This window comes from Sturnira hondurensis, unplaced genomic scaffold (genome assembly GCF_014824575.4).
Source record: "Sturnira hondurensis isolate 20B ecotype Veracruz unplaced genomic scaffold, ASM1482457v3 Scaffold0024152, whole genome shotgun sequence".
NCBI lineage: Eukaryota > Metazoa > Chordata > Mammalia > Chiroptera > Phyllostomidae > Sturnira > Sturnira hondurensis.
In genome coordinates, this window is record NW_028096783.1 from 4,485,191 (window position 1) to 4,500,251 (window position 15,061).

Sequence of the window (15,061 nt, forward strand, 5' to 3'; positions counted from 1 at the left end):
GTTGGCAGAATGAAGAGGAAGCTGCAGTGAAGTGAGTTGTACCAGAGGCAGAAGAAAAATGCATATTTCCCAAGGTCAGGATATGGCTGCCAAGGGGAGAGCCCAGCTGTGAAGCTGATTGAGAACTCTCTAAGCAAGGGGACACCAAAGTGGGGGTACAGGGTGGGTGACCCCAGCAGAAGAGGACTGAGGTACACCACTATCCATGGGCTGGGACAGTGTCACAAGCAGCCAGCCAAAGGGGAAAACTGCACCTCCTCCCCCCCAAAACCTGCAGTTCAGAGCTCCCAGGGGAAGGGGCTCAAAGGCACCTAGGAAAGTGGCCATGAGCCCTGGCTGGCCTGGCCCTGTTGGCTGCGTGCCATCCTGCAAAGTCAAAGACCACCAGTTCGACAAGGTCATTGTTTCTGTCTCACATCAGTGTTCACTCCCTCTCATTCTCCCTCCTTCCACCTCTCTAAAAGTAAATGAATAAATGGTTTCGGTTTTGTTGTTTTGAAGAAAAGTGCCCATGAAACACCGAAGCAGCATTGGGCCTCCCCATGGGGGGCTGCCTGTTCCGGGTCACATCTGCTCTTGAGGGAAGGAGGGCCTCTCCTCCCCATGGCCTTTCTCCCCCAAGGAGCCAAAGGCAGCGTGAAGGGTAGGGACGGGGAGGGGGGTGGAGGGGGGTGGGTGGTGGGAGGAGCAGCGAGGAGGACACAGAGGAGAAGCAGCTTCTGCAGGCTCCACAGTTTCTATGGGCCCTGGCGGGGGTACAGAAGCAGTGACCAATGGGAGCTTGGAGTTTGATAAAGATGGTGCTGGACTTTTTAGTGTCTGAAATGACCAGAATATTTCATGGGTTCTGCAAGAAGGCAGAAGGAATTGGAAAAGCATTTAACACTAGTGGAGCAGAGGCAAAGCTCCTCCCTGTCTGTACTCCACCAAGTCCAGTCATTCAGAAACAGCACAGAACAGTCACATTCGGGCAGGCTTGCTGGATGGCCACATGTGGCCCTGCACCCAGGAGGGCTCCACACGCAGCTGAATGTTCTGCTGTCCCCATCGTGAAATTTCTAATAATTTTTAACAAGGGGCCCCGCATTGCCCTTCTCGCCCTGGGGCCTACCAGTCACACAGCCAGTCCCGGCTGCACATATAGCAAGGACTTGGTCATGTGTTATGTGGCCCTAGGGGACACAGTGGGATCAGTCAGTGGGAAGAGAAAGAAGCAGATTTTGCTCAATAGCAGGAAGAGATTTTCGGGTTTTGTTTTTATTTTTTTTAAACTCGTGGCTGCCCAACTAGAGGCAGGCTATGTGAATAGGTAGGACCTGTGATTACTAGGATCCTGGCAGGAAAGGAGGTCAGCTACTTGGCAGAAATATCGGAGACACGATTTAAGCTTTGGACTCCATGACCTCCAAAATCCCTTCCAACTGTGGGATTATCTAATTCTGGAGGAATTCACGAATCTTCTTCAAGATGTCTACCAACATCACCAGGGATGAACTCCTGAGAGCTGGGACCAGGTTAAGAGTATTTCCAAGTCTAGCCTATAACCCTACATGGTTGGGAGTTTCGCTGGCTCCCTGGGTCTCTGCCCAAACCGTGAGCTGTTGTTTGCCCTTATGAGAACATTATTGCCGTCACTCACTGTATTTTTGATGGTTCTAAGCTGGATCTTATTATGGCTGGCACATGGTGACTTCTTGCTTCTAAGAAAAAGGCCTAAAGAGTCTCAGAAAGCATTAAGCCACTTCCATTAATCATCATTTTGACAACAAAGCATAAACAGACCTGACAAGTATTCATTAAATTTAACATTAAGAATTTAGGCCCATGTTCTGGTCATTATTATTATTCTAGGGAGAGAGGTTCTAGGAGAAGGAGAAAAAGCCAGCTGCTCTCTGAGACCTTCCCCACAGAACGTCGTTTCAGGCTGGAAAGTTCATTTTCTTGGCTCCACTCTCACGGAGTTGGTGTCTGAAGCCACAGCCCGAGGGCTCGAAGCTCTGCTACACAGACCCACCAAGAAAGGAACCTCTGGGGCCAGGAACCCCCAGGATCTGGGAATCCCCCATCACGCTCAACAAACTCGTTTCCCTGCAGACTGCCTCCTCCTGCATATTGGAAAACTTTGAGCTGCTTTCATACCACATTTTGGCCTTGACCTTTCTAGCATTTAGCCCCTCTACAATGGGATCTATGTGTCCACACACCCTTAGTAGAGCCCCTAATTACAGCCATCTGTTAAGCTGTCAGGAGAAGTCCCCAGCTCAATCATGTCTTTATCAGACTCTAGCTTCCAATGGGGTCAAGTGAGGCGTCAAATCTGACCTGCCCAGAACCCCTGACATGTGCTGCTCCCCACACTCACTGGGGTCTTTGTGACTAGGCAGGCCCGACAGCCACCTGGCTGCCCCCAGCCAAGTTCCCTGTCCCACTGCACGGCTTTCTCTCTGGCTTTATCCTTGGCTGGGGGAGGGGCTGTGCACAGGAGTTAAACAGAGGTGTAAAGCAACGATTGGAGATGGAGACAGAACCAGGAGGAATCTGGTGTCAGGGAAACAGTCTCCTCAGGTTTGACCTAATTTCAGACATTGCAGAATCATAGAATTTTACCACACCCAAGGAACTTGGTGATTATCTGTCTAAGACTTTATTTTACGGATCAGAGCCAGTGTGGCCAAGGGGCTTGGGTTTTATTGTTGTTTGTGAGGCTGGCTTTCTTCAGTTTCAAGCAACAAATACTTTAAAGTGAGCTCCACACCAAAGAGAGAAACCCAGGGCTGTTCATATGCAGCCTCCTATTGTTTCCTAGTTGATTCATGTGAGTATGTTTTACCACTCATACGAGAGCCTACCATTTCCCATGGACAGGTTACTTCTTCTCCATTCCCCATAGAAAAGTCGTAGTGAAGACAGTGCTTTAAACGCATTTGCCGAGTTAGTACCTGTTCTTTGTTCATTTTTCTGTTTGAGTGTGCCTGTCTGGTAGATGATACACAGTATGCAGATTAAACTAGAGCCACCAGATTGTATTGCTCGTCCTATTCGCCCGTTTCAAAGAGAAGAACACAAAGATCCAGAGAAGCGAGGATACTTTCACATTACTCAACCAGTATATGACTTAAACTCAGCATCCTTCCCCCAAGGCCAAGTTATCTACTTGTTGCGATGCATTATAGGCCCACCTGGAAGGGCACCAAGGAAACAGGGTATCAGAGCAGGCCAGGTGATTCAGCCCTTAACGGATACCATCTCACCATCGTTGGCCATATCTTACTGCGTAGAGCTGTTGGAGCTCCCAGAGGTCAATACTGTGAAGAGTTCCTTGTAATACTTTCAGCAAACAGAAATCTAATCATGACTATGGCCCATACGGGTGCTTTTACTCACAGGGAGGACATCTCCCATGCACCCTGCTCTGCGCTTTGCTCTGTTCACATAACAGTCTTACCCAGGGGCTGTTCTGTACCAGCTCATGCTTTTGAAAAAGCACTGTGGTTGGGTGCGCCATAACTGACTAACCAGCCCCCTGCTCATGGACAGTTAAGCTCTCTCCAGGTTTATGCTGAGAAATGTGTATTTTTAACAGTTTCCCCTGCAGAATTCAAAGTAACTAGTTTGATGTCAGATCAGTATTTTGGAATCGACAATTGCTTTATGCCCTTATTTTAGCAGATGATAGAACTGCATTCCAGAGAAATTCAGGAGCTGTAGCCATTAGCTGCAAAGCCAGAGCCGGAACCTAGTGTTCCCAAGTCCTCTTCCACTACCTATCCCACTGCACTGGGCCCCTCCGGGGTCCTAGGCAAGCTTGCTTTGGTTATTTGTAGAAATCAGCGGCTGCCAACAACTCCATCTCTGAGGAACACCAACATCTGGCAGCCTCCAAGGCCCCAACGCAGCCTTTGTGAAAAGAACTGATTCATCTAAAGACTCTCATTATGGTTTACATTTTACTAGCCCAAAGATCACTGAGTTAAACTTCCAGTTTCCGTAGATGCCTTGAATAAAGACGTAATTCAATAAAAACTTAATATCTTATAAAATCGAATATTCTCTGGACCCCAATGAACTCCAGAACACACTGGATTTCTTCTGCAGATGATGTGAAATGGATTGTTTTACCCAAACTAACCCCATTATGCCTTTAAAAAGACATTATTATTTAAATGTTTACATTCCCTTTATCTTGCAAATGCACAAAAGAACAAGCATAGTCTTTCTAGGAAAGGAAGAGCTGGTGGAGGAAGTCATGAGTGGGGGTTTAGAGCCTTCATTCAGGAATTAGGAACACAGAGCAGAAGAGGTGACACACGTTTAGTTCCTGAGGGGCCCTGGGCAGTGGCCCCTGCAACTTGCCACATGAAAGGTTCATCCCAGGATGAGGGGAAGGGGTCAATCGGGATAAGAACTCACTAGGAGCAAGGGTCTGAAGGCTACATTGACTTTTGAGATTAAGTGCTTTCTACTTGTTCGCTGTGAGGAAACAAAGAAGATGTCTTCACTGAGCAGCAAACCCCGGAAAGTTTAGTCTGGCCTCAACGATGACAGTAACCGCAGCTACTGTGCCTTGAACTTGAGGCTGCGGGCACTGTGCTCAGTGCTACACCTGGTTGCTGTTATATGCTTTGGGACAATCTAAGAGGCAGAAGAGAAATTCTCGAAACTTTTGGATGTCAATATCTTAGTGGTTCCTAACATAGCCTCGTGTGCCCCAAGGCTATGTTACATCATGGTCTTAGTCTGGGGGGAGACCTAGAACCTGTGTTGACCCTGCATCACCTCTCGGACCCAGTACAGATCCCGGGGAAATTTCTTTCTACACGACGTCCAAGCCCACAGTGGCCCAAGCCCCCACTCTCTGTTTAATCCTTGTCCTTAACCTGAACAGTGGGAATTAGCTGGGGTAGTTTGAAAAGAAAAGCAAACCTCTGGATGATCAATGGGAAACAAGAAGGTCATCTGATCTGACAGCTTGCTGGGCAGGAGACAGGCCCTCTCATCCGAGGACAATGGGAACCTGACTCTGCTCTGTTGGCCCCACAGCACCTGTGACAGCCGGACAGGCAGGCTGAGGCTGGCCAGCTTCTCAGTGCTGACCCTGACTCTGTCCTGCGGTCCTTCCTGGCCTGGCCTCTCACTCTGAGTCACACCAACCCCTCTCCCTGGGCAATTCTACCCCCATCTTTCTCTCCTTCTTTTTAGGAGAATCTCACCAGAGCAACTTTATCTAACTTTGAGGTGTTAGTTTTTTGGTTTGGGTTTTTTTTGTGTGGGGGTTTTTGTGGTTTTTTTGGCCCTTTTTCATTCTCTTTCTAATCTGTTGCTAAGTCTCCAACTTTAGTCCCTCCTTTCTTTCAAGTGAATTTGAAGATTGTTTTCACTTCTATGAGTCTAAAAAGGCAATTTTAGAAAAATGGGAATTCTAACGAACTCTATTTGCCTGTATTAACCCTCTGATTTAAAGGAGAAAAAAAAGAATCCTGAGAACAAACACTATGTTGTTACTGAGTGCAAAAACTTTCCTGCTGTGTGTGAGACTTTCACCTTATTACATCTCTGGGCTCAGAAACAAGTATTTCTATTTCAATAAAATAACTTAAGATACACTCAAAGGTCGTGAAAATCACTGTTTTCTAATTCATTTGGAGTTCTCTGCTTGCTTCCGTGGACTTTTTTTTTTAACTGAAAGATTCTGTCTCTGTTCTTTCTCTTTGGGTGAAGTGTTCACGCAAAAGGATGTTACCTTTCACTCTTGGCATTTGTTTATCTCTGCTTCTTAGTGTATTTTAGAAGCCTGTGAGGAAAATACAACATTCTGCTGAGACACAGGTTCATCCATCTAGTTTCTTCCAACGGAAGCTATGACTTCCCAGTAATTAAAGCTCAAGAAAAATATAAGCAGCTTTCTGGATTTTCTTGCTTCTAGATCAGAAGTAGCAAACTGTTTAAAGGGCCAGATAGGAAATGTTTTAGGCTTTGCTGGCCATGTCACAATTACTCAACTCCGTCCTTGTAGCATGAAAGGTGCCATAGAAAATATATAAACAAATGAACATGGCTGTGTTCCAATAAAACTTTATTTATAAAAACTGGTGGAGGATCAATGTTTACTCAGCCCTGTTCTAGGTGATGCTGCTGAGGAGGATGGGAGAAGCTATTGATGATTAACTACAACTAATATCGATTGCTTTCTCCTTGCAAAATACCATCCTAAGTATTCTATGAGTATTATTTTATCACCATAATTCCATAGGATACATACAGTTATCATACCCATTTTATAACTGAAGAAACTAAGCTTTAAAAAGGCTAAACAAATTTTCCACAAACAACTAGTAAATGGTGGGGCCAGAAACTCAGATCTGACACCAAAACTCATACTTTCTATCACTAAACTGTGCTATAAAGCACACATGCCCACAGTTCAATGGTTTTAAGTCAACTTCTCTTAGACGCTATTTCTAAACACACTGGGAAGGCTTAATAAAGTCACAGAATTCAACATTGGTAGTAAGGGTGCACATAATTTAATTTGCTTAATCCAAGTAGAACTTGGGCCATTGAGATAATTCAGTTGAACACTTATATACCACTACTAGGAGCCCCACATTATAAGAGTGATTTGAGGAAGAAATGAATAAACTGTAGTCACTTTACCCCAGACACTCTTACAGTCTTTGGGGACAGGGGTGAGGGGAAGTCTTTCTTCCCTTCTCCTCTCTTAGAGTGCATCTTGGCTTGAGAGAGCAAGTTGCAGACCTGCTGCTGGCATTGCTTAAGGAAGGCAACCCAAGTTCATTTACAGTTCTCTACAGCCACACGTGTCTGTTTTCCCCACATCCTGTGATTAATGTTTTTGCCTAGATTATTTTTGTCCTTTTTATTATACTGATATAAGCAGTTTCTGAGGAAATTCATGTGATCTTACAAAAAAAGCTCTTGTCCCAAGATTTAAAGCCCCAAGTCCTGACAACCCTTCCCAGAACATCTTCACCAGTATGTTTACCACCAAATACCCAGCACAAGTAAGCATCCCACATTGCCTGACCTGGTGTCCCCAGTTGTCTTCAGAACAGAACCTCTCCTCTGACTTCTTTCCTTTCACGTAGCCACGTTCATACAGCTACAGGGCTTTCTCATGCTCTTGCAGGTGGGCCGTGGAACAGAACAGAATCACATGAGCACAGTGAAATTTTCTGCTCTCGTAAAGCCTGTGACTCCTACTAGTTTCTACCTCTTTCAGTGCTAGGAAAAGTTCTCTCTACTGTCATTCATAAAATTCCTTTCCTCCTTTACCTCCTCTCCTTACTCCCAGTGAAATCCTTGGTCATTTCCTTCCCTTCCAAATACATCTGCTTAATTGTTATTATGCCTCATTTGCACTAAATCCAGATGGAAGCCAGCCGATGGTGGTGTTGCTTGTCTCTCGGAAGGTCAAACCTCACGCAGCTGTTCATCATGAGCTATCCCCACCTTCCAGCAGCTGCCCAGGGTTTCTGTTACGTTAGTGATGTTCTCTTGCTGCAGAGCCCAGAGAGCTTGCTGTTCAGCCAAAAGAAATCCTGAGGGAAAAGAGTCAGAATGAATGGCTGCACACGAAGGGCAGGGTCCCCGGGCACCTCCTTGGTGTTGCATTTCCCATAGAGACGCTAATGCAAACCAGTGCAGAGTCAGCCAGCAGCTATGGTGCTGTTGGGGGCTCCCCGGTCCCCTGCCTCGACACACAGACAGTAGCCCCGAGAGGCCCAAGAATATGCTAAGCTTTCCTCTGGGGCTGAGATATATCTCTCTGATTACCAGCCATTAGGAAAACAGGGGACAACTTAGATTACAGCAGCGGCTTAGACGAGCACAGAATTACTTCTGTATTGTTTTAGTACTAAGATTATTTATTATTTTTTTCTATTTGGTTGCCTAGTTTTGCTCACTTTATTTATTTATTCTTTTCATTTATTTTCAGAGAGAAGGGAAGGGAGGGAGAAACAGGGGGAGAGCAACACTGATATGTGAAACATCTCACACGCCCCTAACCAGAGACCTGGTCCACAACACAGGCATGTGTCCTGACTGGGAGTCGAACCAGTAACCCTTCCGTTTGCAGGTTGGCACTCAGTCTACTGAGCCACACCAGCCAAGGCCTAAGACTCTTTTTAAATGAATGGAACGTGACAAGGAAAAAGGAGAGAGAGAGAAGACAAGAGATGAGGGTCTACATTTGCACTGTTGAGTTCTGTTTGCTAGAACAACGCACACACATACTCCTGAGGCTGTAGCCGGACTGCCACGCCAGCAACACCCTCCATCTTGCCCAACCGCGTCAGCTTCCCCAGTCATCAGAGAGCACCACTGTAACCAAGTGCACGCACGCTGTCCAGTGTCAGAGCCCACCACTGCCCCACCTGTACTGTAACACCTCTGAGACAGGGAGGAGCCCACTGGACACAGGATGTGCGGCTCTGAGGAGTCAGTGCCCACCGAGGCAACTCCTTGCAAGTAGCAGATGCCCTGGCCTCCCAGCTCTCCGGGGAGTGATGGCTCTGTGCAGTGTGGGGAAGTCCAGCAGAGCTGAGCCCCCAGCGTCCACAGCAGCAACACTGATGCAACACTCTTATGCTGGCTTTTGCTTTTTCTGTTTCTCGTTCTCTCTCATTCCCCATTTCTGCAACCTTCCAAATAAACTACTGGTATAAATGCCCTGTCTTGGGCTTGGCTTTCACAAAAGATGACTCTTTTCACAGCTGCCTGTCTAGAGTGAGAGACGCTTCAGAGCAACCCCGGCCAAATCCCCACCTGGCCCAGATATCCTGGGACAGAGTTGTTCAATGTTTGGGAGCAGCAGTCGGGAGGGAAGAGCTGGCTTTCTCTAGGCCTCTATTTACATACAATCATTCTTTCTATTTTAGATTTTTCTTATTTATTTTCAGAGAGGAGAAGGGAGGGAGAAAGAGAGAGAGATAAACACTGATGTGTGAGAGAAACATCAATCAGCTGCCTCTCGCATACCCTAAATTAAGGATCTGGCCCGCAACCAAGGCATGTGCCTTGACTGGGAATCGAACTGGTGACCTTTTGTTTTCCAGGCCAGAGCTCAATCCACTGAGCCACACCAGCCAGGGTGACATACAATCGTTCTTCATAGCTTGTTTCTCCTGAGCAGCATAGATACTGCTCATGGGAGAAATTCATCGGTTGTAACATGTGTGACCATGCTGTATGCCTTCCTTTTGGTCTGTGAAGGACATTCAGCAGCCAGGAGTGGCTAAAAGGAGTCACAAAGATGATAATGAAGAGTGCCGTCAGCAAAATGACAGACTAGGAAGCTCCAAGCCCTTATTTTATCAGGGACACATCAAATAACAACCAAAAATTGATTAAAGCAACCTCGTATGAGCTATGGAAACAGTCAAAGGTCTGTAGCAACCAAGGAAACACCCAATCAAGAAGAAGCCACACTTGAAGCAATAGAAAGTTGTGTGATGTTTTTGCTTGCCCTTCCCCCACTCTGTCCCTGCTGTGGCATAGCTTTGGCCTGAAGGGGGCGGCAGCTCCCAGTCCTCACCCTTGAACCTAGGGGCGCAGAGCTGATCTTTGTAATGTTCTCAGCTATCTGGGTGATAGATAGGATAACCGTTTCAAGGTCTGGGCCATTATTACTAAATGCTGTTCTTGTTGAATGGTAAAATGCAGCACAGTGTGCCCTGGCTGGTGTGGCTCCGTGGAGTGAGCACCAGCCTGCAACCAGAGGATGACTGGTTCAATGCCCAGTCAGGGCACATGCCTGGGTTGCAGACCAGGTTCCCAGTGGGGGACACATGGAAGGCAACCACACATTGATGTTTCTCTCCCTCTCTTTCTCTCTCCCTTCTTCTCTGTCTAAAAATAAATAAGTCTTTAAAAAAATCTCCTGAATTAAAATTGTAGCACAGTATTTTGCAGACTAGCTCCAAACAGGATTAGTTTCACAAAAACTCAACTGGATAAATGGAGCTGACTTCAAAGAATAAATCTGCCCTGGTTGCTGTGGCTCAGTTGCTTGGAGTGTCACTCCATAAAATGAAAGGTCACTGGTTCGATTCCCAGCTGAAGCACATCCCTGGGTTGTGGGTTGGTCCCAGGTTGGGGCTCATACAGGAGGCAACCGATCGATGTTTCTCTCTTGCACTGATGTTTCTGTTCCTCCCTTGCCCCCTCTCTAAAATCAATGAGCATGTCTTCAGGTAAGGATAAAAAACAAAACACACAGAAAATAGAATAAATCAACACGTAACTGACCAAGTAGTTTATATAAGCAGTGGCTATGACTTCCTTAGAGGAGATCGAGCTTTGGATGCAAGTTCCATCTTCTTTTCTTGCTGCAATAAAACTGCTTTGCTACAACCACTTCTCATTCTTGAAGAGCACACTCCATGTGGCAAGTCCAGTCTGCTTCACGTGAGGCAAAGCGAAGCGAAGAACACTGCTTGCCAAAGCTTCGGGGAAGCTACTGCCGCACAGGTGTCTGGGACGGGACGACGGTGCAGACCGAGACCTCAGGGAAAAACTTCGGTGAGACTCTTTGCACAATTAAGACACTTACAAGCAGCTGTGCACCTGGGATCATTGAGAACCCACATAACAGAGGCCCAGGTAAGACACACACTCAGGAAAGACCTGGGAAGACCACCTTAAGATTTCTCCCTGGGCTGATCCAATGGCTTGGAACAGCCTGGCTAGTAACTTAAGGACTTCGCCGGCACAGAGCCTGTCTGCAAAGAGTGGAAGAAGCAGTCTTTTTCTCTCCAATGCTTGATCTTCAACTCCCTCAAAATTAAAAGTATACAAAGGAGGAAAACATGGCCCATCCAAAGGAAAAAAAATAATAAAATGGCAGAAACCATCCCTGAAGAAACGCAAGCATTGGACACAAGACAAAGACTTTAAAACCATCATCTTTTTTTCTTTTTTGAAACTAGGTTCACCACTGGGAAAATCACGGGTTCTCAGAGTGACTGACTAACTTCCACAGAGAGACAGGTAAACAAGGTGGGTCTGTGACTATGAAGAGTTTCTTTGATCCTTGAAGCATTGAACACAGGATTGTTTTTAGACAGTTTTTAGACAGCTCCATGAAGAAAATTGGTAATTAGCTCGCTCATTTTTCATTCCTTCATTTACTGCTTCCAGATCCTGCTCTGGGCGCAGTGAAGGCCGGAGCCAACGGGGAGACACCCTCAGGCCCTGGAGCAGCTGCTCCGTCTCTTTATTCTCGACAGAGAAGCTTGGCATTGTCACCTGGTACGTGGATTCCCTCTGAGACAGGCGTGCTGGCTTCGGGTTAGTCCTTAAAGGAAATAAACGGCTGGGGGAGAAATTTCAGATGCAATTCTCCACCCTTAGTTGGAAAAATTAAAGTGAGAGAAAGTTTCAACTGGGGAAAAGCCTGATTTAGAGTGTAATTTCTAGAGAACTGTATTTTATTTCCCTCAGTGTATGTAATGCATTAACCATTAAAAAATATTGAATAGGTAAATGTCCTGCTTGATTCATGATGAATAGGAATTTTATTGAGATATTTTTATAATTTTGAAAATAATATATGTACTACATAGAAAGTATTAAAAACATTTAAAAATACAAAGAAATAAAGTATATTATTCCAGCACTCAAAATAATGACTTTTAATGCAAATCCACCTCCTTATCTGATACTTGGGACCAATTGTGTTTTGAAATTAAGAATTCTTCAAGTTTTAGTAAGGTTTTCCAGTGTGGGCACCAAAGACTTGACTTGACATTGAGGTATAATTAACACATGGCATTGCCATAGCTGCAGGTGAGTGACATGATAATTTGATGCATGTGCATAGTGCAAAATGACCACCATGGTAACTCTAGTTAACATCCATCTCCACACATAAATATGTATTTTTAATTCTGATGATAGCTTTTAATATCTACTCTTTTAGCAACTTTCCAATATATAATATAGTGAGCCTGCTGTACATTAAATCCCCAGGGCTTAGTTGTCTTATGCCTGAATTTTTTACATTTGACCACCTTCACCCATTTCACCTATTCCTCTCTCTCTGTCTCAGGCAACAATCAACCTGTTCTTTGTATCTAGTAGAAAACAATTGTCTTAAATGTGTTCAAAGGGCTAAAGGAAAACATGAACAAAGAACTAAGAGAAATAAAATGAGCAAAATGAGAGGGTCAACATAAAGATAGGAATTATATAAAGAAATCAAACAGAAATTCTGGAGGTTAAAAGATTAAATTCAAAAATTAGAAAAGTTCAAAAATGGATTTGAACAGGAAGAATAGAAAATCAATGAACCTTAAGATAGGACATTTGTCATCATTGAGTCTAAGGAGCAGAACAATAAATAATAAAGAAAAGTGAGCAGAGACTAAGAGACTTATGGAACACCATGGAGTAGTCCAACACGTGTGTTATGGAAGTCACAGAAGGAGAACAGAGAATGTGCCAGAGAGCTTATTTGAAGAAATAATGGCTGAAAACTTCTCAAATTTAAATAAAGACATGAATCTACAACTCAAGAAACTCAATGAATTCCAAGTAGTATAAAACTGAAAAGACCCAAAATGAGATTCATTATAAACTGCTGAAAGACAAAGGCAAAGCAAGAATCTTGAAAGCAGCAAGAGAAAAGTAATTCATTACACAAGGGATCAGTAAGATGACCAGCCAATTTCTCATCAGAAAAATTGGAGACTAGAAGGCATTGGGATAATATAGTTAAAGTGCTAACAGAAAAAATATTGTCAAGTGAGAATTTTATGTCCAGTAACACTATCCTTAAAAATAGAGATTTAAATATTCCCAGATACACAAAAACTGAGGGAATTCCTTAGCACTGGTTGTGTCCTGTGAAAAGTGCTAGAGTCCTTCAAGTTGAAATGCAAGGATGCTATAAAGTAACTCAAAGACCTGTGAAGATATACTCTCTGGCAAAGGTAAAACATAGACAAATATAAAAGCCAATACTATTCTAATTTTATTTTCCAACCTCACTTTTTGGGGACAGAATTTAAAAGACAACACATAAAAGTAATTATAAATCTATGTTAGTGGGTACGTAATATATAAAGATATAATTTCTGCACTCAATAACATAAATTTGGGGAGATGGAAGTGTAAAGGAGTATAATAGTTTTTGTATGTAATTAAAATCAGTTGTTATCAATTCAAAATAAGTTGTTATAAATTTAGAATGGTTATATGTAATATCCATGGTAATCTCAAGGAAAAGAATACATGCAAAAGAAAAAGAGAAGGGAAACAGAACATGTCACTAGAAATAATCAACCAAACACAATGGAAGACAGTAAAGAAGGAATGAGGGATAGAAAAACTGTAAGACATACAGAAAACAAACAACAAAATGGCATTAATAAGTCCTTTCCTATTAGTAATTAAATGTAAATGGTTTACATCCTCCAATCAAAGGGCATAGATCAGCAGAATGGATTTTTTTAAAAAGCATGATCCAACTCTCTATGAAGCCTATAAGACACTCACTTCATTTTATTTATTTATTTATTTATTTATTTTAGAGAAAGAGAGAGAGGGAGGGTGCAGGGGGAGAGAGAGAGAGGAACATCGATTTATAGTTCCACTTCTTTGTGCATTTATTGGTTGCTTTTTGTGTGTGTCCTGACAGGGGATCAAACCCACAACTTGAGCATATCAGGATGACACTCTGGTCACCTGAGCTGCCCAGCCAGAGCTTCAGAAACTCACTGAAGATCTAAGACCATACTATAGTTAAAAGTGAAAGGACAGAGAAAAACATCCCTTGCAAATAGTAACCAAATGAGAGCTGAGGTGGCTATACTAACACAATACAAAATATATTTTAAGTAAAAATGTAAGAGGCCAAGAAGGACATTATATATTGATAAAAAGATCAATGGATATCAAGAAGTTACAGCAAGTATAAACATATATGTCATGAATTGGAGCTCCAAAATATATGAAGCAAATATTGACAGAATTATAGAGAATAGACAGTCTAATGTCTATTATAATAATAGACAGAACCAACCTTTTCAGATAATAGTAGAACCAACCTTTCATATAATTAACACCAGCCTTTCAATAATTAATAAGACAACCAGCCAGAGATGAATGAGGAGATGGAGAATCAATCAGGAACAAATATAGAAACCAATTAGATCTAAGATACGTATGCAGAACACTCCACTCAACAACAGCACCACTTACATTTTTCTCAACTGCACATGGAACATTCTCCAGGACAGACCATATGTTAGGCCACAAAACAAGTCCTGACAAACTTTAAAAGATTGAAATCATACAAAGTGTTTTTGCCAACCACAATGGAATGAAACAAGAAATCAATTGCAGAAAAATCCACAAATATGTGGAAATTAAGCAACACACTCTTAAATAATCAGCAGGTCAAAGGACACATCACAAGGGAAATTGGGAAATTCCTTGAGACAAATGAAAATGAAAACACAACATACCAAAATTTATGGGATGCAGGGAAAGCAGTGTTAAGAGGGAAATTTAAACATAAGCTGCAAATACTTATGTTTAAAAAGAACATCTCAAATCAACAACCTGTGTATGCACAAAAAGAAAAATACTAATGGCTGACAGCTTACACTCCAATACCTCAAAGAAAACTTGATATGACCCTCTCTGGCTTCCACCATCCCCTCAGTGCTTCAACATCCATAGCTCCAAACCTTCTCTTGCCCACACCCAGCATTTTGTGGGATATTTCCACATGAGTATCTTGTTCCACATGGCCAAAACTGAACTCTTCCCCTTCCCCACAAAACTTGCTTTGCTTCTTGTGGGTCAAATTGCAAACCAGAAAGTCTTTTCTGATTTCTTCCTCTCCCTCACTGTCCCCCACTGCACAGCAAATTGGGGATAGTGCCTCCACCACATCACTTCCATCTGTTCTTTGTATTTTGAAATCTCTGTTTCCATCCTGGCCCCCATACCTTCTCACATGGATTCTGAAATATCAGTAGCTTCTAACTGAGACACCTGCTTCCTGTTTCTTTCCTGGTAGAGGATTCAGTGT

General features: G+C 43.5%; 1 long non-coding RNA gene across 1 annotated transcript in view; it reads right to left on the reverse strand.

Annotated features, from left to right (window-relative positions):
• Nucleotides 1–8,103, reverse strand: part of LOC118981499 (uncharacterized) — a 325,802-nt gene extending 317,699 nt beyond the window's left edge. Inside the window, exon 1 of the long non-coding RNA XR_005065352.1 lies at nucleotides 8,011–8,103. This is a non-coding gene — a long non-coding RNA (uncharacterized LOC118981499). The remainder of the gene's footprint in view (nucleotides 1–8,010) is intronic.
• Between the last annotated feature and the right edge of the window lie 6,958 nt (nucleotides 8,104–15,061).